A 25406-nucleotide genomic window follows, 5' to 3' on the forward strand; every position below is an offset into this window, starting at 1 on the left:
AGTGTGAACTCATTTGTAAATGGGACCTAGGAAGTCACGGTGTGGCGAATTGAATCAGGATGGGTCTTAACCCATTTCACCAGAGGCCTTATGAAAAGAAGAGACCAGAAGCCACAAGTCACAGAAATACGATAGGAGCCAGAAGTCAGGGGAAAGTGGAAGAGCAGACAGTAGACGAGGACATGGCTATGTGACAGGAGGCAGAAATATCAGCCAAGGAACCCACAGACTGCCAGACACTTCTGACTCCAGGAGAAAGCCAGCCGCAATGGTACTTTGGTGCATTAGCTAGAGTTCTCTGGAGAAACAGAATCAGCAGGACATAGCTATAGGTATAAAATTTAGAAGTGTCTCATGTAACAATGGGACTGTAGAGTCCAAGGTCTGTAGGGCAGGCTGTGAGCTGGCAGCTCCAACGAAGGTCCTCACGTACCTGGTTATCTTCCTATAATTTATTCCTATAATTAATTCAATAAGACCCACCCCTCCAAGAAGGAGAGGTAGCAGGATGGTGGTCTTAACTTGGGCTTCCCAGGACGCAGACCCTGAGACAGTCATTTAGTGGGAGATGATGTCAGCATGTCAGCAATGGCTGGTGAAGAAGTAGGGAGGTGAGACAGGGAGGGCCAAGAAAGGGGTCAAGAAAGAGCTGATTTCCCTGCAGCTTCCCACTGTGGGCACTCATATGCATGCCCCCTCTGGGGGGCCCTGGGGGTCAGTGTAGGACCTGCCTCAGGCTCATCCCACCACAGGCAGGTGGAAGTGGGGAGTGGTGACTCCTTGGCCCTCTGGTCTGCTCTGGAGGTAGAGTCACAGGTGATGACAGGTGGAAGTCAGGCTGATGTACCTGCAATTGTAAAAAGCCAAGGAGGTATGGGCAGGGCCACCAATAGAGGCTTCTGCAGGTATAATTCCATCTTGGGAAAGGAAGATGATAAAGGAAAAAGATGGAAAAGACCAGAAGGAGATCAAAAGAAAAAAAATCACAGCTTTTGATTTCAGAAAGGCCACTCACATGCTGTGTGTCTCTGGGGAAGTTATATAATCTCTCTGAGCTCTTTTTCCTCCTCTAACAAGTTGTCTAATATGCAATAGATGCTTGGTGACCAGGGGCTGCTGGCTGACTGCTGACTGCATGGTCTTTTCAGAAGCAGCTGGGGAGGTCGAGAGAGTCAAGGCCCTACCTAAAGTTCCCTTGAATAATCCTGATTGCAATTACAAGCCAGCAATGTTGTTTAGTAGATCTGGTTCCCTCCATTTAGAGATGAGGCAATTGAGACCTACCTCCAAGGTCAAACCACCGGGTTTGGTGGAGCCAAAATTCTGCCTGAGTCCCTGCAGAGCTTGCTCTAGCTGCTGTTTCAGGATCCTTCAGCTGAAACATTAGCAAATCCCAATGGTTTTGCAGCTATAAAATGCTCCACAAGAGCAACAAGGCCATTTCCAGCTCCTGTTGGAAATGTGTTTCTGATTTTGATCCCATTTTATCAGATATGTAAACTGGATTATCTGGAGAATGGACTGGCTCAGTGGTGCATTATCAGCCAATAACATTTGCTTTCCAGTTTTCAGCTCCTAATGGAATTGCTAAACTGAGAGCACTGGTCCAAGCTGATACCACACGTTCTCCTATTTATTTATTTAGTTATTTATTTTAAACGTCTTCCATTGTTAACATAACATATATACATCTCCTCTTTATTTTTACCACTCCCTTGTTCTTCTTTAGGTTTTTAAAGAACCTTAAAAAGGCAAGTGCAGTCCTGCCCTCCCAAATCAAAGGAGAGCAGGAAAGAAGTATCCTTTCTGGAGGCAATCTGTTAACCATCCTCAGGTCAGCTCTAGGATGTGGGTGTCATTAGTTCCTCTTATCGATGGAGGAACAGAGGCTCATAGGAGTTATGTAACTTGACTGAGGTCACACAGCCTGCAGTGGAGGGCTGGACTCTGAGTAAGGTCAGCCTGTAAGGATTTGTTTACCTCCTGTCTTCCCTGCCTGACTGTGGGCCCAGGAATCATTTAACCCTGAATCTCAGACCTGGTGCCTAATGAGGATTTGTGGAATGGAGTGGAGTGGAGTGGAGTGGAGTGGAGTGGAGTGGAGTGGAGTGGAGTGGAGTGGAGTGGAGTGGAGTGGAGTGGAGTAGAATGGAATGCTATTGTGCTGTCTATGACTCTTTACTGCCACACAGAAGATAGATATACCAAAATTCTCTGACTTATTTTGCAGACGGCTGCTGCCTCCAACATGAGTGGGACATAGGGCAGGCAAAAGGCGAAGGAGACATATATTTGAGAAGAAACGCTAGTCAGACCCCAAGGAGGCTTTCCAATCATGACCTGAGCCTGGCATCATCTGAGTCTCTACAAGCTCTCAGGTATACAATTAACCAAAGCCTGGTACAGTTTCCTAAAACAAGAAGGGAGGGCAAAGGGCACAGGATTGAAGAATGGGATACTCTATGAAGGTGAGCTGGGGGATACTGCATAAACCCCCATCTCCTGTGGGCCTCAGTTTCCCCATCTGTAAAATAGAGGCAGATGGATTTCTATATTTGATCTTCTCCCAAATTGAACATCCTTCCCAGGGCTAAGATGGCTGAACTTTTTTCCAGTCACAATAAAATAAAAATTCAAATTCAGCACATCATCTTTTATCCATTTGCAGAATTGGATGGCTTAATAAGCCATTAAGAATCAACTCTGCCAATGTCCAGGTGATAACAGCAATCATATTTACATGGTACCTATTTATGTATTCAAGCTATTAAACCCTTATCAGAGATGTGGTTTCCAAATATATTTTTCTGTTTGTAGGTTGCAGTTTTACTTTTGTGATAAAATTCTTTGATGCACAAAATTTTTAATGTTGATGAGGCCCCACTTATTTATTTTTCCTTTTGTTGCTTGTGCTTTGGGTATAAAGTCTAAGAAACCGTGGTCTGACACAACGTCCTGAAGATGCTTCCCTACTGTTTCTTCTAGAAGTCTTATAGTCCTGATTCTTAAATTTCAGTCTTTGATCCATTTTGAGGTAATTTTTGTTTGTGGTGTGAAGCAGGGGTTCCCCTTCGTTCTTTTGCATGTGGATATTCGGTTCTCCCATTACCATTTGGTGAAAAGACTATTCTTTCCCAGTTGAGTAGACTTGGTAACCTTGTCGAAATTCAGCTGGCCATAGATGTGAGGGTCTATTTCTGAACTCTCAATTCGATTCCAATGGTCTATACATCTATCCTTGTGCCAGTGTCATGCTATTTTTTAATGGATATATTTAATTTATCTGTACCTAAATTTATAAATCATCTGCCAAACTACTATAATATTACCATGATGCAGCAAAAACAAAGCATCTATCTACAAATAGTAAAGTAGTGAACAAATTAGAGGCAATAAACAAAGAAGGGGTGGAGGAATTCAATGGCCCAGGTCATAACAGCCTAACACTTCACCTTAACAGTTCAGTAAAGCCTCCCAATCCCATAAAATGAGTACTCCACCACACATCTTTATGCTTTCACTTACTATTCTTGAGGCTAGATCCTAAAGATATCCAAACTAATATCTAGTTCTCTATAGACACATCTTATTTTTTATGTTGCCTTTAGCAGCCAAGGTCATCTGGCCTGTTACTGCATTTTTGAAATCTCAGATTAGACTCATAACACACATGCATCCATCCCCCAATTACCCAACAAAGAGCAAGATAAAGTCAGGTACACAGCTCTCAAGATAATTCTGCAAGGATGGATGTAATGCAGCCTCTGCCCAGATTTAGTTTGAATCATATACCCATCTTCACCCTCATCTTCATACAACTTCAGACTGTGAATTTATGGAGTAATTTGGGAATAAATCCATGTTGTATACCAAAATATTCAGCAGTTTTCTGTATTACATTATGGCTTTCCCCAGCACTCCCCAAGGTGGACTTCAAATCACTGGCAGGAGAATTTTGCTGAAATGGGATCTGAGGCTGCAGGGGTTCTTCTCCACTGTTCTGGAACTGATTGTCCCAACCTGGGTGTTCCAAGCTTGCTTATTTCCCAGGCTTGGGTGCTCCAGGTCTGGCTGTCCCACACTGGAAGTTTACCAGAAGTGTTTGCCAAGCACCCCTGGGGACAGGAAGATAGAGCCCAGGTAGTCTGTAGGAGCTGAGCCCTTCTGGGTCACCCTGTTGGCATTTTTCTGCTACCTCTTACCTTTCGTTCCCTGTCTCTGGGACCAGATCTTATCCAATTCGTAGCTGAGGTTCAGAATGTTGGAAAGTTCTTGCATCTGCTGGAGGCTGAGGTATTTCTGTCTTGGAAATCTGTCCTTGAGTATATGCAGCCGGGTCTGAGAGTACATGGCTGTGATCTTCTGTTTCTTGACCTGGCTCTCATCTTCCTTCTTCTCTGTTGTCTTCACGACAGAAGACGTAACTTAACTTTGGGACTGGTGGAAGAATCAGATGGCATTTGCAAGGATGCATCATTTTCTTTGGCCCATCTCAGGCATTGGTGAAGATTTGCTAGAATCATGTGCTTGGGGGTAAGGGCAGCTTTGGGGAGAAACTAGATCCACACTCATGTTGTTGAATGGGAGGAACAGGGGAAAGAGAAGACCTAGACTGTGAGAATGACCAACGCAGGCTTCAGATCTTAAGAGAAATATGAAGACCTACAGATACAAATGTATTAAAAAGCTGGAATGAAGAAACTCTCACCCACAGGAACAATAGCCATGTTGTTTTCATCCCTGTAGCTTTGTAATAAGCTTTTCCAAGATGGCTTTGGCTCGTTGAGGCCCTTTACCCTTCCATAAAACTTCTATGATTGGCTTTTCTGTTTCTACAAAGTAGGCTGCTGGAACTTTGATTGGGATTGCATTAATTCTGTACATTGCTTTGCATTTGCATGGTCCTTATTATTATCAACATTCCCATTTTACAGATGAGGAGACTGGGGTACAGAAGAGATAAGTGATTGGCCCAAGATGCAACTGATTGGTGGACCCTGACTCTCAGTGTCTGTGCTCTTGACCATAGTCTTGTGACACCTTCCAACTTGGCATCTGCGGTGCGCTAGGCCTGAGGCTGAGATCTTTCAAAAAGTGTTTCTCGTGGGTGACTTCTGATGGAGAGATCAATGTCTTTCCTGTTTTTAGGGATGCATACCCAGGAGGCAAATTGTTGACCCTTCAACCAGGGTCCTCCCTGCTGGGTTTTGTGCTCACATCTCTAAAGGTAATCATTAGGAGGCAGACTTGGGTTGGAATCCCTGCTCTTCTGCCCAGCTCAGTAAATGCAAGGAAGTTTCTAAACCTCTCTGATCTCAAGTTTCCCTCCTCCTGGCATTTCCCATGATTCAGTTGCTATGTGTAAAGCAACTGACTTATGCACTAGATGCAGCAGAACAGTACTTTTTCTTCAACTTGGTAAATGAAAGAGAAATTCCCCTTGAATGTTTATTTCTCATGAGGCTGATGTGGTGAATTGAAGAAAGCTGTATGTTTGCACTGAGCATTCCCTTCTTGTGCTCCAATTCCCAGCCCTTGAAATAAGCAGAGCCTGGCCAGGGGTTTCTGCTCTGGTCCCCACCATGCGAGAGCAGCAGAACCACCTTCACCCTGTGGGGATTTAGGATCAGGGTGTCTCCCTCATCCCCATGCAATGCCCATCCTCCCTCCTGCTGCAGGCTGATGTGCCAGAGTGCCAACCTCATTGCATCATGATGTCCAGCACCTCCTGACCCAACTAAGAAATACTAACACTGTAAGGCAGAGAGTTATTAATATACATTCACTTCCATCAATAGAGAGCTTATCTGGGACTAGGCTGTGCTAAGGGCTCTGCATTTATTATCCTGTGTGATAGGCGGCATTCTCTCTATTTTGATATAAGGAAACTGAAACTGACAGAGATCTCCCGTCTTTAGGTAACTACTGTGTGGCAACAGCTTGTTGATGTGTCCAGACTATGAACTTGAAGCTGTGGACTCCTGGAGAGCGAGACTGTTTCTTAGTCCCTAGCACAGGCTTAGATAATAATAGGTGCTCACTAAATATACATTGAATGAATGAATGAGGTCCCTGCATCCCGGGGCAGACAGGCTAATTGCTCAACAAACCTACTTCAGCGTCTGGACACCCAGCTGGACTACAAATCCCAGACTCCCTTGCAGTTCTGGCCAGTTGAATATGAGCAGAAGTTACGTGCATTGTTTCCCAGCCCAGTCTACTAAAAGACTTCTGTGCTACCCTCTGCTCTGTTGCACTTTGCCCCAATCTCCCTTTTGCAGACTATCCAGCAGAGAACTCAGAGGCTCGAGGAATGGTGGAACCACACGATGGAAAGACACACAATGCCTGAGTCACTGCTCGGTGGAAGGCTGCCTGCAAGCATTTGTGTCAAGCTGTTTCTTGGCTAAGAAATAAAGTTCCAAGGTGTTAAGTGATGTGGTTGTGGAGGGTTATTGTCACAGGGTGATCCTACCACAGCTAGTTGAGGAATTTGGGGAGAAAGCGTCTCATGGGATCTCAGGGTGGAAAATGATATTGCACATGATGGAGGCGAAGTTTCTGACATCTCTGCCCACCATCTCTCCAGCTCTTCACTCACATCCCAAGTGATGGGGGGCTCACTCCCGTAGGAGGCACCTGCTTTGACACGCGGACTGTCCTGGCAGGTGTCCTTACTGGGCCCTGTCTCCCTGTACTTTTTTTCCTCAATGATCTAGTGCCTGTTGTAGGTTGAATTATGTACCTCCCACCAACAATGACACATGTTATTGTGTCATGTTATTTTTTTTTGAATTTTGAATTTTTAAAAATACTTTTATTGTAAAAACTTAAATACCAACATTCTTGACATACAAACATTCCATACGTGGTGTACAATCAATGGCTCACAATGTCATCACATAGTTGATATGCGCATGTTCTTCACCTCAAGCCAAGTCCCCGTGGGTGTGGCCCCAATGTAAATGGGACCATTCGAAGATGTTATTTTTAGTTAAGGTGTGGCAGAGGAATCAGGGTGGGTCTCAATTCATATTACCAGAGGTTTTATAAAGAGAAGTCAGAGAAAGCCTAGGGAGGGGACAGAAGCTGGAAATCAATGGAAAACCAGATGAGAGAGAGAGAGAGAGAGGAGAGAGAGAGGAGAGAGAGAGAGAGGAGAGAGAGAGAGAGAGAGAGAGAGAGAGAGAGAGCGAGCATCAAGTAATGGGGGACAAGGATTGCGGCAAGCCCAGGCTGGAATGCTGCAGACTTTGGGGAGAAAGCATGGCCTGTTGAGACTTTGATTCTGGACTTCACCCTCTGAAACCATGAGCTAATCAGTGCTGGTTGTTTGAGCTACCCCAGAGTGTGGGCTTGTCGTAGCAGCCTGCAGGCTAAGACGTGGGCCTGCCCAGACTATTTGCTCCTTCTTGCACATAGGCTTGTGGTGGAAACTGGATCCTCCCTGAATGACTTCTCATTTCTTCATTCTACAAACATGTGCTGAGCCCCTGCAAACCACAGGCCCTCTCCAGGGCCAGCACTACCAGCCAGGCTCCCATCTCGCTGGGCAGGGCTTGAAGGTCCAAGGAGATCTACAAGGAGAGATCGGATTCTCTTTGGCTCTGTCCCTGGTTGACTTTGGGACTGACTGTGGTGGGAAAATCACCATAATGGTTCCCAAGCACCCACTCCATGCAGTACTTTGGCACCCTTTATCTCATTCCAACCTCTTGGCAATCTTATGGGTTGTGCGTCCTTTTACTCCCAGTTCACCGAAGAAGAAACTGAGGTTCAGAGAGGTAACATAACTTGCCTAGAGGACCATAACTAGAAAGGGGCAATGAGGGTTCAAATCCAGATATGTCTCATACCAAAGCCCAGGCCAACCACATGGCACTATTTGCTGGACTCGCAGGTGGCGAGGAGCTGCCTTGACCCCACAGAGCCCCACATAGAAGACTGGGCCAAAGAAGATGATTCCAAATGACAGCCTGTACTCTCCTTCTAGGCACAGCTGCTCAGAGTCACCTTTCCATCCATTTTTGTTAGCTGGCCATTTCCCTCGGGAGCTGCGTCTCCTCGTTGGTCACCTGGGAGGTGGGGATTATGGAAGGAGGGACCAAGTTCTGTTCTGTGGCTGTTGCCAGTGTCTGAATCTGTTAAGAGAGGTCCAGAGTCTGGCAGGATCAATTGCTCAGCAGATCTGCTGACTGGAAAGTTGCTAACAGATGTCCTTAATCCGACCTGGAGGCGTTTTGCCAGGTGCTGGAATGCAAGTGCGGTTCTGAGGGCTAGCTGAGCTTTGACAGCTGGACTGCAGCTTACTGGCCCTGTGTACCTACTGTGTGCCACATGCATCACATGCATTTCTTCCTCACAACAAGATAGAGAACCAGGTAACAGGATGTCCACTTTCCAATAAGGAGATGGAAGCATTAGAAAAAGGAAGTCACTTGGTATTGGGGATGGTGGATGGGATTTGTTTGTGCTAAAGCAGACCTATCTTAAACTCCAGACTCATTCATGCCACAACTTCTCATGCTTCTGCTTAGGAGAGATTTATAAGTGGAGTCTTCCCACTGCCTTGGCACCCCCTACACCAGATGGCAATCACCCACTGGATCATGAGCTTCAGGAGGATAGCGGTTGATCCGATTAACCCATCCATTCCCACGGCCAGCATGCAGGAGAGGCTCAGGCAATGGTGAGTGAAAGCAACTCCAGGGAGTGAGATGTGGGGAGGGAGAAGAGGAGAAAGACTGGGGAACACCGGCAGAGAGGAAGCAGGAAGAGTGAGATGGCCAAAGATATGGAAAGAAAGTCACTAAGAAGGTGATCCTGGAAAGGAAATGGATTGCAATAAAACCAAGAATGATAAGAGGAGCCATTCTTTCTGCCAGGGAAGGTCTTAGTCTCAAAGTGCAGCCAGAGCTTCCCAGAAAAGCAGTGAACTATCTCGGAAGGTAGTGAGCTCCCTGTCACTGGGGGTGTGCAAGCAGGGATGCAGGAATCTGTGTTAGGAAGTCCTAGGGAGGATTTCTGCATCCAGCCATGGCTGCAGCCTTCTCCCACCCATGAGAGAGGGAGGTTCTGAGCATGATAACCACACCCTCTCCTTTGTCAAAAAAGTCTCATTTACAGGGCACAGTTCCCATTTCTCAGGAACTTTGGATAGCAGGGAAAGACCCCAAATTGTTGGCTCAAGTTGCTCTTTGAGTTAATGTAGGTGCCCTGTCCTTGACCCTGAGTGCTCTCAATCCCAGGTGGAGGCAAGCTGCAATCCTGACAAAGGCTGCCTGGCATGGCAAGAGGACCAGGTGAAGCTTCTCCGCCCCCTTGCAGGGCTAACTCCCTTGGCCCTGACCTCCTGGGCCTCCCCTCCCTTTAGACGTCTGCATCTAAACTCCACATAAGCCTGAGCTCCGGCCCAGCCCCAGCACACCCTGCCTCTCCTCTTAACTCTTGGCGATTTCCTGCTGTTTGGTGGCTCCTTGTGTAATGCCGTCTCTGGTGTACCCTTGAAGGTATTGTGAGGCAGAGCCGCGCCTCACTCCTCCCAGGGGCTGATACATGACCCGGTGCAGAGCTAATGCTTGATGCACACCTCTGGGATAATTGAGCTGCCCACTTACAACTCTGGGCTTTTGCTTGTGCTGGTCCCTCACTCCAGATGCCCTACCTGATCCTTTTATGGGCGAGCAGAAGCGCCCTCACCAACACAGGACCTGGACTTGTCCAGATGGAGGAGGAGAAGTTGGAATAATAACTCAAGTTCCTCAAGAGCTTTACTCTGTGCTCTTTATCCCTTGCAGCAGCCTTGGGAGTTGGATGCATTGTCGTCCCACTCTTATAGATGGGGAAACTGAGGCAGAGAGGGTAAGTGGCAGAAAGGTGTTTCAAGCCCAGGCAGTGGCCTCTGAGGGCACAGCCCCAAACGCGAGGCCATGGGTACTTGGGAAATGTCAGCTCAACCCAGCAGAGGACAGAGGCAGAGGCTGACCCCCTCTCCCCTGGGGCATGGCAAGCCCCCCGGGCAGGGATCAGAGCTCCCTGAGGTCAGAAACCTCTTCTCCGCAGGGTCTGGCAAGATGCGAGGTCCATAGCAGGCAGGCAGGAAAAGCACAATTTTATAGGACTCTAGCTTCTTGGATACCCACATGTACCAGGACCTTGGGTTTTGTTTGACTTCTGTTGGCCCGTTGAATCAAAGTGATTAGCAGATGCTGAGTTTGTGTGGCCACTTGTGAATCAGGTATACAGAAATGTACTGCCACCCGACCCTCTTCCCATGTCATGAGGCTTTCCCAAAGCAATAAGGGAAGGCAGCCTGATGCCATGAAAAAGGCTTGGGCTTCGGGTCCAATGGACCCCTGCTTTGATTTGCTAAACCTGACAAGATGCAGTTTATACCAGAAACAGACTGACTTTTAAATGGGGATTTATTAACTTACTATTTACAGTTCTAAGGCTGTGGAAATGTCTAACTCAAGGCATCAGCAGGATGATACCTGGACCCTGAAGACAGGCTGCTGGCATCTGGGACACCTCTGCCTATGGGAAGGCACATGGCTCATGTCTGCTGGTCCTTCACCCCCAGGTGTCATTGCTTTCAGCTTCTGGCTGCCTTTTCAGCTTCTCTGGGTACTTCTCTGAATTTTATCCCTTTGCTTCTGCATGTGTTTTACCCTCTTATAAAGGACTTCAGCAAGGGGATGAAGACCCACCCTGAATGAGGTGGGTCACATCTCAATTGAAATACCCTAATCAAGAAGTCCCAGCTTGAATAGGTCTGCACCCACAGCAATGGATTAAAAGAACATGGCCTTAATTTCATCTTGACCAAAATGGGGGAAAGAAGTGTAATTAATAAAGTGCCAGTGGCAGAGAGAGTTCAAATAGAGTCGAGAGGCTACTCTGGAGGTTGCTCTTATGCAAGCTTCAGGTAGACCTTGCTACCTATCATAACCTGCCAACCCCCAACCATTTCAGCCAATCCTAAAGAACACCTAGGGCAATATAAGATTCCACAAGGTTTCCATGCACTAGAGTAACTTTCCCAAAACCTACAACCTCCAGATGGGTCCCTGGTCCAGATAAGTCCTGAAACCTAGAGGGCCCAGCCTCTCCAGAACATCAATAGTTCCATTTCCTTACCCCATATTAGTGACACACCCTCCCAAAATAAAAAATTTAGAATTGCCATAGCCCACACAACCCTAAAGAGAAGGATGGAAAGATCAAAGGTGATGGTGGAGTTATACATAGAAGATAGCATTTAACAAATGAATATGAATGCTGAATCATTAAATTGATATCTTTTAGTCTCTTTTAGAGTAGCAAGAAGTAAAAACCTAAAATTGTGGAATTGTAACCCATGTCAAACTCTGAAATATGTTTTACAACTAATCGTGGTGCTGTGTTTTGAAATGTATAGTTTTTTTTCGGTATATATGTTATTTTTCACCAAAAAAAGAAGGGAAAAATCGACTGTGATGATAAAAAGTATTTAAGCCCTCTAGCCTCCTATATTCTGGAGCAGCTAGAAGGAAAGATAAGAGAGGAGCATATGGTAGCTCTCGACAAACTCTGGGATCTATCCTGTAACCACTTTTTGAAGGTGCTTTGAAAACTATTGCTTTTTTATTTCTTTGCTTTGTATATATGTTATACTATACAATAAAAAAGTTAAAAAAAAAAAAAAAAGAGAAAGAAAAGAAAAGAACCCCAGTTCACGTTCTGAATGAATGTGGCAGGTTGGGTTCTCCAGGAAGCCAATTCTGAGATGGATGAGACATGTGGGTCTCCACACGAGGAAGTCTTCACGCCCCACTGACCAGGCAATGGCCATGGCTGTCCCTGGAAAGGGGTATGGCCTTGGGCAAGGTAGTTTTCTTGGGCTGGGAAATCCCCAAAGAGGACTGACAGCTGAGCTCCTCTTCCAGCAGCCGGAGCATCTGGGCACGGCAGGGCCTACCCGGTCAGACGATCTCGTAGCTCCACAACTTCAGACAAATTGCTCAACCTCGCTGAGCTTCAGTTTCCTTTGCCCTGATGTGCCATAGAGCAGCGGTTCTCAAACGGAGTGGTCTCAGGATCCGTGGCACTTTTCAAAATTATTGAGGACCCCAAAGAACTTTTTGTTTGGTAAGTTATAGCTACCGATATTTTGAAATTAAAGCAGAAAAGATTTAAAATATTTATTAATTTATTTAAAAATAATAATGAACTTACATGTTAACATAAACGTATTTCAAAAAAAAAAAAAAGCCAACATCAGTAAGAAGAGTAGCATTGTTTTCATTTCTGCAAATCTCTTTAACATCTGATATAATAGAAGACAGCTGGTTTCTCCTATCTGCTTCTGTATCCAATCTGTTGCAAGATGTAGTTTGGTTGAAGTATATGAAGAAAATCTGGACGCAGAGACATTGAGTTGGACACAGAAGGAGTATTTTAATAGGTTTATCAGATAATTTCTTAATACTACAAAGAAATTTACAAGTGGTAATGTTCTAAAAGTTAGTTGCAATGTGGACTCTGACAACGTATTGCTGACCTTCTTGTTATCTATTATGTTAAAATCCATTGGTTTTTTCCATCTTTTTCTTTTTTTTTTTTTTTTGCTTGCCAAAATAGAAAAATGTTGACTAGGAACCACTCTTCCCCAAATATCTCCTCCGTTGTTTTTGAAAGTCCATCATTGCAGCATCATTAAAAATTTATTTCAAGTAATGTTTTCTGGAAATACTTTGTTTGAATTCAAAGTTCCCAGGAAAGATCAACAGTGAGCTGGTTATCTGACATTCTCACTCCAACAAGTTTCTCAGGAGCATTTTCCAAAGCCCAGCTGAGTTGGATGTGGGGAGCCATTCAGAGCATGGAAAAGTTTTGGTAGGACGGTGGTGATGGTAGCACAACATTGCAAAAATAATCAACTCTCAATTACATAAATTTTAGCTTGTATTTATGTTGCTAGAATAAAAAACCATAAAATAAAAAACACAAGAGCCTTTGGACAACACAAAGAGTGAACAGACTACAGTTAATAGTATAATTAAAATAATATTGTTTCATCAATTGTTAAAGTATGGTATTTGAAGTCAGATAGAACTAAGTTAGAATCCCAGATCATTCTAGCTGTGTGATATTGAGCCACTTGCTTAACCTCTCTGAGCTCTAGCTCCTTCACCCTAATGGTGATTTGTCATGAGACTCAAATGAAACCATGTCTGTGCTATGAAGGTGGCTTTTACAATTTCTGGCCTGTAGCACGCTCTTTATAAACAGACCTTTCCTTTGGCATTCCCTCACCTCCCACAGCCCTTGTATTGTTGATTTCCATGGATTGAAAGGCCTTTAATAGCCAGAAAGAGCCGGACATGAACAGATAACATTAGTGTTAGAAACTCAGTTCCAAGATAACCCCGGAGCAAACTCCCAGCCTGGAGGACTGGTAAGAACATTTCAAGATTCCAGCAGAAAACCCTGATGCCCGGCTCGACATATTTGAGACCCATATTGGGAAGAAAGCAATTTTCTGGTTAATTTTCTAAAACAATAAACAGAGGAAAGAACGTCAGGGTGGTGGTTTTAACTACCACAAACCAGAAAAAAAAATCAGCCTAAAGCCATTGGGCAGACACAACCAGGCAGGTTGGCCACAAGGGGATATTGTCAGCCCATCTGATGATGGTGATGAGAATGATGGAGGTGGTGGCGGTGGTGGCGATGATGACGTGATGGTGTGGGGGGACGAGGATGAGGAAGGATGTGCTGCTGCTGCTGGCAATGAAGATGATGCTGATGCTGCTTGTAATGGATGATGATGGTGATGGCGAAAGGCAGCTACAGAGTTTTTGAGATCAACTGTGTGCCAGGACCTGCACTGGGTGTTTCACCCAGTATCATCTATGTGTATCATCTCACTTGATCCTCTCACCCACCCTTGACACATAGGTATATTATGCCCATTTTACACATGAGGAAACTGAAGCCAGAGAGGCTGAGTAACTTGCCCAAGGGTACACAGCCAGTAAGTGGCTGAACTATATTTTTTCCATCTATCCAGAAGTAATTATTTTTTTTTCTTTTCTCTTCTTTTCCTTTTCTTACTTTGGAATGGTGGCTATTCCTCGGCACACAATAGACTGGTATCGATTTTGGGCTTGTAAGAAAAACAGACTGAGTAACCTGCCCAGGATCACACTTGGGTAAAGGTGGCCAGGCCTGATTTGACCTTCTGAAGCATTGTCTGCTCGGTGTCAAGAGCTTGGAGCGGCTGTGACATGTGTCTGACTTCACTGGCAATGCATGCCTGCAAATTTGACTTCCAGTACCCAAGGGCCTTAGGTTCCCACCCTTCCCAGACAGCCAGGAGATTCGAAGCAGGTTCATGGGCTCTGCAGATGAGAAGCAAGGGGCCAAGCCCCACCCTGCTTCCACTTAGCTCCTGTCACCCACTCCACACCCCATCCAACCCCAAACTGAGTTTCTGAGATGTTCTCAGCAAAGTGCTGCCTGCAGCCTCTTCAAGGGGGATGGACTGGTGGCCGCCGTTTGCTGGAAGTCAAGAGAATCTCATGCTGTGTGTGTGAATTGGGTGGTCTAATAGGGGAGGCTCAGCTGAGACCAGGCTTGAAGATGGGGAACGGGGAGGCTGGGTCTGGCCGCTGCAGCCTCCTCCCCTGCCATCACAGATTCTGGAGGATAGTGCTTCCTTCTAGGGCAAGGCTCTCAGAGGTGAGAGCTGCTGCCCAAAGCTGCACATCTATAAAATGGAGAAGTTAGAATTCACACCTGGGCCCACAGTACTCTCAAAGCTGAGGCCCTTCCCACTACATTTCATGCCTGTGCTGGTTTGAAAGGATGTATGTCCCCTAGAAAAGCCATGTTTTAATCAAAATCCCATTTCATAAAGGTAGAATAATCCTTATTCAATACTGTATGTTTGAAACTGTAATCAGATCATCTCCCTAGATGATGTGATTTAGTCAAGAGTGGCTGTTAAGCTGGATTAGGTGACGACATGTCTCTACCCATTTGGGTGGGTCTTGAGAAGTTTCTAGAGTCCTATAAAAGAGGAAATACTTTGGAGAATGGGAGATTCGTAGAGAGCAGAGAATGCTGCAGCAACACGAAGCAGAGAGTCCACGAGCCAGTGACCTTTGGAGATGAAGAAGGAAAACGCCTCCTGGGGAGCTTCATGAAACCAGAAGCCAGGAGAGAAAGCTAGCAGATGACGCCGTGTTCACCATGTGCCCTTCCAGCCGAGAGAGAAGCCCTGACTGTGTTCACCATGTGCCTTCTCACTTGAGAGAGAAACCCTGAACTCCATCGGCCTTCTTGAACCAAGGGATCTTCCCCTGGATGCCTTTGATTGGACTTTCTATAGACTTGCTTTAATTGGGACATTTTCTCGGCTTTAGAACTCTAAACAAGCAACTTATTAAATTCCCCTTTTTAAAAGCCATTCTGTTTCTGATATATTGCATTCTCGGCAGCTAGCAAATTAGAACAATGCCTCTCCTATGACTGGAGAAGTTGGCTTTTCTGGACAAAACAACAGGAGGCCGTGGGAGACGGAGAGGAGAGGAAACCTCTGTCCCTCACACAAATGGACCCATGGGTGGTCAGGAAGTGATCCCTCACTACATGTCAGGCCTTGCCCCAGGCTCCTGGCTCCTTTTGACAGCCTCTGCAAACAGGGAAGAGGGGAACTATCAGGTCTTTGTGATAGATGGAAAATTGGTGCCCAGAGAGGTTAAGGAACTCAGCAAGGTCACACAGCCACTGAGTAGTGACTGGAAGTACAAAGGTATAAGGCCACAGATCCTTTCCTGTAACAACATCTACAAGGTGCTTTCCTGATTCACTCAGTCCCTCCACAACCCACTAGATATATTATTATTATTATCGAGACACAGAGAGCTTAGTGACACCATTGGAAATGGAGCGCTGGGGAGTGGAGGAAGGCAGCCTTGCCCCAGGGTCTGGGCATCTTCTGTTTACCTGCCTTCTGTTACTTGCCAAAATGATTATTTGCCTTCCTCCTTTTCTGATCAGCCTCAAGCCTCCTTCTAGGTGGGGCCAACCCCCCCCCTTTTTTTTTAATCCAAAGCCCAGCTCCATTTTGCAATGGGGATATAGAAGCACAGAAAGATGGAGCAAAGATAATGTAACAACTGAGAGGCAGAGCTTGGATTTGAATACAGAACATATCCTGTTCTGGGCTCACACTCATGACCATCAGACCATGCTGCCTTCCACAACTTCCCAGAACACTTGGAACAGAATCAGGTCCCTTCACCATGGCTTCCCAGGGTCTCAGGACCTGGAGTCTGCCTACCTCTCTGATCCCAATTTCTATCACACTTCCCTTACCTTTTGCAAGCCAGTCAAGCTTGCTCCTGCCTCAGGGCCTTTGCACTTGCCGTTTTTCTGCCTAGAATTTGTTTCCTTCCACACCTCTTCTGCCGGCAACTTATCTTTCGGACCTCAGCTCATGTCATCTCCTCACAGAGGCATTCTCTGCCCAAGAGCTTGTCCCCACCCCCCTCTGGAGTCTTCTCTGCCACATGGCTTTACTCTGCTTTACTCTCTGCAGCATTTTCACTGCTGAAAGCATCTTGTCTCTTGGTTTCCTTAATGCGTGACTGGATTCACTTCTCCTTAGAGCTGATATGGCTTGATCATTCACAAATCCTAGAGCCCAGGGCTGTGACAGGCACATTGTTTGGACTCAATTAACATTCGTCCAGTAATTGTTGAATTTGGAAAGGTTGTCCCTCCAGATGAGGGGACTGAGGCAGGTAGTGAGTAGAGTAACCACCTGTCGCAGCTTGCCTGGAACTTTCTTGTTTTAGCAATAAAAGTCCTGTGTTCCAGGAAACCCCACAGTCCTGGAAAACTGGGGAGGTTGGTCACTCTCTCTCTTCCCCTCCCTGCCAGGTGATCAGAGCTTGCTGGACACAGACCATCCTTTCCCATCCAGCCCCATGAGGGGAGAGGATCTGGAATAGTAAGAGAACAGCATGTGCGACTGCCCAGGGTTTAAGGTGGGACAAAGGAAAAGACAAAGAAGAAAATCCCAGCTACCACCATGATCCACATCACTATCACCATCATCATCACCACCATCACCATCATCACCACCATCATCACCATCATCATCACCATCATCACCACCATCACCATCATCATCATCATCACCACCATCACCATCATCACCACCATCACCATCATCACCACCACCACCATCACCACCATCACCATCATCACCATCACCACCACCACTATCATCACCATCATCATCACCACCATCACCATCATCACCATCATCATCACCACCATCACCATCATCACCACCACCACCATCACCACCATCACCATCATCACCATCACCACCACCACTATCATCACCATCATCATCACCACCATCACCATCATCACCATCATCATCACCAGCATCACCATCACCACCACCACTATCATCACCATCATCATCACCACCATCACCATCATCACCATCATCATCACCAGCATCACCACCATCACCATCATCACCATCATCACCAGCATCACCACCATCACCATCATCACCATCATCACCATCACCATCATCACCATCATCATCACCATCATCATCACCATCACCACCATCACCACCATCACCACCATCACCATCACCACCATCACCACCACCACTATCATCACCAGCATCACCACCACCACTACCACCACCATCATCACTACCATCACCATCACCACCTTCATCACTATTACTACCATCATCATCATCACCACTACCACATCACCACCACCACCCTCACCACCACCACTTTCACCACCCTTACCACTATCACCATAACTACTCTCACTACCATCCTCACCAACACCCCCTTACCACCACCACCATCACCACCACTATCATGGCCAGAAAAGAACCCTCCTCCTCCCAGGAATTGTGGACACACAATCTTCCTATTACTGATACTATTTATGCCATGCCCCAGGTAATGGACCCTGTGAACATGAGATCCTCCTCCTTGGCTAGTGTTGAGCAGCTGAGTTGACCTCTGCCCATGGGTGACCTGTTGGCTCACTGGCTCCCCATTGGGTTTAAACCCCTAAAGACCATGAGGCATTATCCCTGGGAGAGCTCACTTCTCTTTGTGGAGCTGTGAGCCTCAGGGGGAAGCGAGTATGAGATGGGCCCCTTGGGGGAAAGCAGTGGCCATCTTCCATGTATGACCCTAATTACAGAGCACACAGATAGCTGGTAGGACCCAGAATGGCAGCCTGTGTGGCTGATGAGGGCTTGGCTCAACCCACCTGACTCCCACCCTGCCTTTGTCCCTTGCTAGTGTGTATCTATAGGCAAATCATTTCATCTCCCCTGCTGCAGTTTCTGATCTGTAATATGGGAGAATAAAAATGAGTTCCTGCCATACAGGACTGAGGTAACATGTGAATATCTAGAACAGTGCCTGTAACAGGGCAAGTGCTTAGTAAAAGGTAACCCTTACCATTTCAGAGGTTAAGAAACATCCCAGAGTCCCATGTGATCACAGCTGTTCCTTAGTCTCTACTGATTGAGAAAACACGTAAGTGTGAAATGCATAAAGCTTGCTTTCAACTTTGTATTTTGAGATAACTTCAAATGGACAGAAAAATTAATAAATGGCACAAAAAACCAATTGTATGCCCTTCAATCAGATTAAATTTTTAACACTTTGTCACTTTTGCATCATCTAGTTCTCACGTACATGTAATTTCAGAGAACTATTTAGAGTTGAGTTGCAGAGTTTTGTTCCTCTACCCCTTGACTCCTTGGTACGTGGTCTGCAAAAACGGCCACCGCCGCTTCCTCCCATCCTTCCTTGCACATCCCCTAAAGAGATGGAGTCTATTTCCATACCTTGAAGCTGGGCTGACCTAATGACCTATTGCTTTGACCAATAGAATGTGCTGGAAGGAACCCTGTGCCATGTCCGGGGCTCATCCTTATGGGGCCTGGCAGCTTCTGCTTCTGCCTTCCTCTATCTAGCCATCATGCATTGGAGCCTGGGGGAAGCCACTGGACGGTGAGAGGCCACACACAAGGAGGGAGGCTCGTGAGCCCCCAGTGTCACGATTACCCCATCATACACCAGACCCGTGAGTGACGCCATCTTGAAGGTGCCAGCCCTGACCAACCCCAGCCAAGACCTCCTGAACACAAGAACCACCAGCTAAGCCCAGCCACCCATGGGGTCATGAGAAATAATAAGGCGCTGCTGTTTTGGGGTAGTAATAGATAAGCAAAACAAGTCCAGAGTACTCCTGTGTATATTTTCTAAAAACAAGGACCTTTCCTTACATAACCACAGTACAACCACCACAAAGTCAGAGAGTTTGACATTGGCAGAATTTGATTGTCTAACCCACTTATTTAAGTTTCATCAGTCATTTCATTAATGCCCTTTGTGACATCTTCCCCTTCACTCCAGGATCCTTTAAATGCATTTGCTTCTGTTTGCCTGGTGCATCCACATACAACTGAAAAAGAGCAGGGCATCAAACAACCCAATGAAAAAAGGAGCAAAAGATCTGAACAGACACCTCACCAGAGAAGATATACAAATGGAAAATAAGCATGTGAAAAGGTGCTCAATATCATGTGTCAATAGGGAATTGCAGGTTAAAACAAAAATGAGCTACAACCGCACATCTATTAGAATAGCTAAAATCAAAACACAGACAGCTTCAAATGCTGGCAAGGATAAGGAACAATGGAGACTCTCATTCATTGCTGATGGGAATGCAAAATAGCACAGTCACTTTGGAATACAGATCGGCTTACAAAGCTAAACACAGTCTTACCATATGACCCAGCAATCACATTCCTAGCATTTACACGAAGGAGTAGAAATCTTATGTCCATGCGAGAGCCTGCACGTGACTGTTTATGGCAGTTTTATTCATCGTTGCCCCAAAATGGAAGCAACCAAGAGGCCCTGCAATAGATGAATGGATAAACAAAATGAAGTAATATTCACTGAAAAAAGAAGTGATCTAATAGGCCATGAAATGAACCAGAGGAAACTTTAATGCATATTGAAAGAAGCCAGTCTGAGAAAGCCACATACTTCTAGATTCCAACTATCTGGCATTCTGGAAAAGGCAAAACTATGAAGATAGTAATAAGATCAGCAGATGCCAGGGGTCCTGGGGAAGGAAAGGAGGGATGAATTGATGAGGATAGGAGATTTTTAGGGGGATGAAACTGTTCTGTAGGACACTGTAATGGGGGAAACATGACATTATGCACTTGTCAAAACCCAGAGAATGAACACAAAGAGTCAGCCCCAATGTAAACTGTGAATTTTAGTTACTAATGATGCATCAATATTGGTTTATCAGTCATAACAAATGCACTGCACTGACACTGCAAAGAGGTCAATAAAAAGGAAAAAAGTGGTGTGGGGGTGGGTTGGGGGAATATCTGGGAACTCTGTGCTTTCTACACAATTTTCCTATAAACCTAAAACTACTCTAAAAAATAAAGTCCATTTAGAAAACAACAACAGGGTCACAACATAAGAAACATGTTACTGGGCATGCCACGGTGGCTCAGCAGGCAGAATTCTTGCCTGCCATGCTGGAGACCTGAGTTTGATTCCTGGTGCCTGCCCATGCAAAAATAAATTAAAAAAAAATTTTTTTTTAAAACTTAAGAAAAGAAGAAAGAAACATGTTATTTATCACGTGACAGGCAATGCTTACAGGAAACTGGATTGGTCCCCCGGCCCCACGACCCTGCAGCTCCCTGAGGGTCACCAGTCCTTGGCAGTTGTTTTAGTTTGCTAGCTGCTGAAATGCAATATACCAGAACTAGAATGGCTTTTGAAAAAGGGAATTTAGTAAGTTACAAGCTTATAGTTCTAAGGCTGTGAAAATGTCCCAGTTAAAGCAAGTCTATATAAAAATGTCCAATTTAAGTCACCAACAAGAAGTTACCTTCACTCAGGAAAGGCCGATGAAGTTCAGGGTTTCTCTCTCTATTGGAAAACACATGGCCCACATGGTGACATCTGCTAGCTTCCTTTTCAGGCTTCTTGTCTCATGAAGCTCTCCCAGGGGTGTTTTCTTTCTTCACCTCCAAAGGTCTCTGGTTGCATGGGCTCTGGTAGTTCTCATGGCTATCTCATCGTTCTCTAGAGACTCTCTCCAAAATGCTTCCTCTTTTAAAGAATTCCCGTAAACTAATGAAGACCCACATGGAATGGGTGAAGTCATATCTCCCTCTACTCAAAAGTTAGTACCCACGATTAGGTGAGTCACATCTCTGTAGAGATAATCTAATCCAAGTTTCCAATATACAGTACTGAATAGGGTTTAAAAGGAAAGGTTGCTCCCATCAGATTGGATTAGACTAAAGCATGGCTTTAGTTTCCCAGCACAGCAGGGAACCCCTGGGGTAGTGGAAGGAACTCACTTTTCAGACACACAGCGCTGGATTGGTTTTCCGATTTCACCCGGACTCTCTCCGTGACCCTAAGCATGGGGCCTCACCTCTCGGAGTCTCAGTTTCCCACCTGTGAGAAGAACCTCTTCCTGGACCTAGGTGAGAATCCACGTGGGCAGGTCTGCCGCAGAGCCCGCAGGAAGCAGGTGCCTGCCTGGGCTGACTCTAGACCCCCTTTCCTACCAAATGGGAGTTTCCTAAACAAGCTACGCACATTTTTGGCTCAAGAAAGTCTCTGAGACCTACCTACAAGATGGCAAAAAAAAAAAAATGTTAAGTTTTCATGAAAAATGCATGTTTTGGAAACCAAATTGGCCTCTCTGTCTACATGTTCACCACCAGCCCCCAGGGATTATCTACCCTCTTCCATCCCCAGAGTCATTGATTAGCAAAGTGCAATTTTGTTAGTGGTTTTAAAGATAGACAAAATTTTCCAGCAGAGAGCCTTACAAATGAAGCCGCTCTCGGGATCTGAGATTTAGCAGTGGATGTGGTCAGGCCTTTTCCCCACCCCCCACCTTATTCCCGGGTTCCCACCTATAAATCCTGTTTGGAATCTGTCCTCTCTACCTGCTGTCTCCTGCACAGAGCCTGGAGAGAATTCATAAAGGAACCCACAGGCTGCCCATCACCTGGTGTGGTAGTTTGGAGCTGTTATGTACCCGAGAAAAGACCATGTTCTTTTAACCCCTGTGTGCAGACCTATTGTGGGTGGGGCTTTTTGATTAGGTCATGTCAACTGGAATGTGACTTACCTCATTCAAGGTGCGTCTTAATCCCCTCACTGGAGTCCTTTATTAGAGGATGAAACACATGCAGAAACTGAGAGTGGAAATTCAGAGAAGTTTACAGAAGCTGACAAAGGAAGCCCCAGAGGGAGGAGGCAGTAGCTGAAGCAATGAAACCCGGGGAGAACGACCCGCAGAGAGCACCACAAGCCCGGCCGTGGGGCACAAGTGTCTGGGTGGCCAGCAGCCTTTCTTTAGAGAAGGTACCCTCCTATTGATGCCTTAATTTGGGCATTTTTCTGGCCTTAGAACTGTTAATTGTAAGTTAATAAATTCTGCTTCTGAAAAGCATTTCATCAGCTTTAGTAAACCAAAGCACCTGGCAAGGGGCAGGGGTGGGGTTGGGGCCGTAACTCCAGGCCAACCATTGCAAGTGGTCCTTACAGTAAATATAAGCAAAAAAAGCTCCTGCGTTTTCTCAGAACTGACACAGGCACTGAGCTGCCCAAACCCATGTACGGGGCCTGAGAAACTGTTTATTATTAACAGTCTCCATAGATGTTCACCTTAAGTGCTTCCAGGTCTGAAGTTCCCAGAAAGCACAATACAGCTTTAAATTTATGCAGCCGTAACATAGAACCTGTTATGTAACCAGTGATAACATGTATCCAATCATATATCTCATGAATGATGTCACCTGTGATAAAGTGCCACTTTCGTATAATTTAACATATGAAGGACTATTGCTCTACAAGCCTCATGAAAGAAGAAAGACAGGGGGAGAGAGAAGGAGAGGGCAGAGGAGAGTGAAGGCAATAATCAAAGATGACCATTCTACCAAAAGCTCCTTGTGCTTTCTTTCAATTCACTACCAGACCCGAGCAACCAAACCTTCAAATTTGAACCTAACAACATGTTGTCCTTAATGCCCCGCAGAGGTGGCCGACCCAGATCATGCATCCAGCTTCTTCTTCTTAGTCACACATTGCCCAACATAAAATGAAGCACCACTGGCCCTAACGCCACTCCAGAAGGCAGACCAACACCCATCCAATCAATACGACTCCAGCTAAATCCTTCCTTTATGTCTAGAGAGGCCGTTGGCCAACACTTGCAGCCTGACACTGCACCTGTAGTGTTGTGCGTCTCTAAGTGCCCAGCTTCCCTGCTACAAAACTTTTTGTGTCCCTGCCCCACCCTCCCCAAACACTCTAATCTGTAAACACGACTCTGATTTGTCTTTCAACACTTAGTGAAAGTGCCCTTGTCCTTCATTAATGGCTGTACCCAGAGAACCTGTGGGATGGACTAAGGGGACTCCCAAAACTTCTCAAGGCGCCCCAGGTCTGGGGAGGGTGCCCACTGGCAGGGTGGCACTGCCTTGAGGGAGCTTCTGCCATGAGTTTTTTAAAAAGTGTTTTTATTGAGAAATCTTCATACACATGGAGTCCATACACGGTGTGTCATCAGTGGCTCACAATATCATCACATAGTTGTGTGCTCATCGTCATGCCCATTTTTAGAACATTTGCATCACTCCAGAGAAAGAAAAAAAAAAGCCTCATACATCCCACACCCCTTACCCCTTCCTCTTACCAGTATTTCCATCTACCCAATTTATTTTACCCCCTATCCCTCCTATTATTTATTTATTTTTTATCCATATTTTTTTTACTCCTCTGTCCATACCCTGGATTAAAGGGGCATCAGACACAATGCTTTCACAATCACACAGTCACATTGTAAAAGCTATATCATTATACGGTCACCTTCAAGAATCAAGGCTACTGGAACACAGCTCAACATTCCAGGTACTTCCCTCCAGCCACTCCAATAACCATGAACTAAAAAGGGTATCTATATAATGCATAAGAATAACCTCCAGGATAACCTCTCGACTCGGTTTGAAATCTCTCAGCCACTGAGACTTTGTCTCATTTCTCTTCCCCTTTTTGGTCAAGGAGGTTTTCTCAATTCTTTGATGCCAGGTCCCAGCTCATCCCAGGATTTCTGTCCCATGTTCCCTGGGAGTCGTGTCCCACATGGTGGAGGGTGGGGGGAGCTACCATGATTTTTTTTCACATGACTACTGACCCCCTTGCCTTGATCCTCTGTAAGCTCAACGAGGAGGCTCAAGCTTTAGGCTTTAGGACTGACTTTGGCCAAAGACATCCCTTCTCCGGACCTCGGTTTCCTCCTTAGTGAATGACCCTGCTGATCTGGATTCATAGTTCTCAAACAAACTTCTTAGACCCAAAAAAAAGTCTTCTTTTAGACTGAGAAAATTTATCACTAAAAGTGTATTGTGCAGATCCTTTCTCAAATCCCAGAGGAAGAGAAGAGTCAGACGGATGAACTTGCTTTGACCTGGAATTTTGCTTCTTGTTTTTTTTTTTTTTGTCGATTAAACTGGGTCCCCCTCCAACCCCTACTGCCTACCCTAAGAGATATGCTGAAATCTTCACCCCCAGGACCTTATTTGGAAAAGTCATCTTTGCAGATATAATCAAGTCAAGATGAGGCCATAACTGCATTAGTGGGCCCTAATCCAACGACTGGTGTCCTTAGAAGAAGAGGAAAATCCGGACACACAGACACACAGTAAGGACACCACGTGACAATGGAGGCAGGGCTGGGGAACACCAAGGATTGATGACAGCCACTGGAATCTAAGAAGAGGCAAGGAAGGTGTCTTCCCTAGAGCCGCCTGAGGGAGCACGGCCCTGCCCACACTTGATTTCAGATGTCTGGCCTCCAGAACCGTGAGGGAATACATTTCTGTTGTTTTAAGCCCCCCACTTTGGAAACCCACACAGTTGTAACACGGAGTCCTCAAAGCCTGCCCCCCAATGGTCTAATTAGCTGTTGGGAGGTTGTGTTGTCAATGTCCTAAGGCAGAACTCCAGCCCTCCTGTCCACCCAACAGCTCTTGTGCCAGATCAGAAACATGAAAAGTCCCTCCGCCTGGCATTCTAGACATCCCCCGTCCCCCGTCCCTCCTAAGTGCACCGCAGAAGTCCCTATTGCTGCTTGGATCATTCCAGACTCCTTTGTTTCCCAGGAAGAAGCACATTTTCATCTTAAACACTTGCTGCCTTTCACAGCCTCTCCTTCGCTCACACTGTGTGCATTCTCTGCCCAGAAACCCTGACTTCACCTTCTTCACCCAATTGGCTCCTGCAAATTTG

At 45.8% G+C, this 25406-nt stretch overlaps 1 long non-coding RNA gene and 1 pseudogene across 2 annotated transcripts in view; one reads left to right on the forward strand and one right to left on the reverse strand.

The window, feature by feature from the left end:
• Window positions 1-2231: 2231 nt before the first annotated feature.
• Window positions 2232-25406, forward strand: part of LOC143663463 (uncharacterized) — a 33805-nt gene continuing 10630 nt past the window's right edge. Inside the window, exons 1-3 of one of the 2 annotated variants that reach the window (XR_013165917.1) lie at window positions 2232-2378; window positions 8538-8689; window positions 11928-12017. This is a non-coding gene — a long non-coding RNA (uncharacterized LOC143663463). Of the gene's footprint in view, window positions 2379-8537; window positions 8690-11927; window positions 12018-25406 lie in introns of those variants that run through there. The other variant, XR_013165916.1, reaches the window with a different exon arrangement.
• On the reverse strand, window positions 3821-4572 carry LOC143663698 (homeobox protein NANOG-like; annotated as a pseudogene).

The sequence above is a fragment of the Tamandua tetradactyla genome, chromosome 19 (genome assembly GCF_023851605.1).
Source record: "Tamandua tetradactyla isolate mTamTet1 chromosome 19, mTamTet1.pri, whole genome shotgun sequence".
In the NCBI taxonomy this organism is placed as follows: domain Eukaryota; kingdom Metazoa; phylum Chordata; class Mammalia; order Pilosa; family Myrmecophagidae; genus Tamandua; species Tamandua tetradactyla.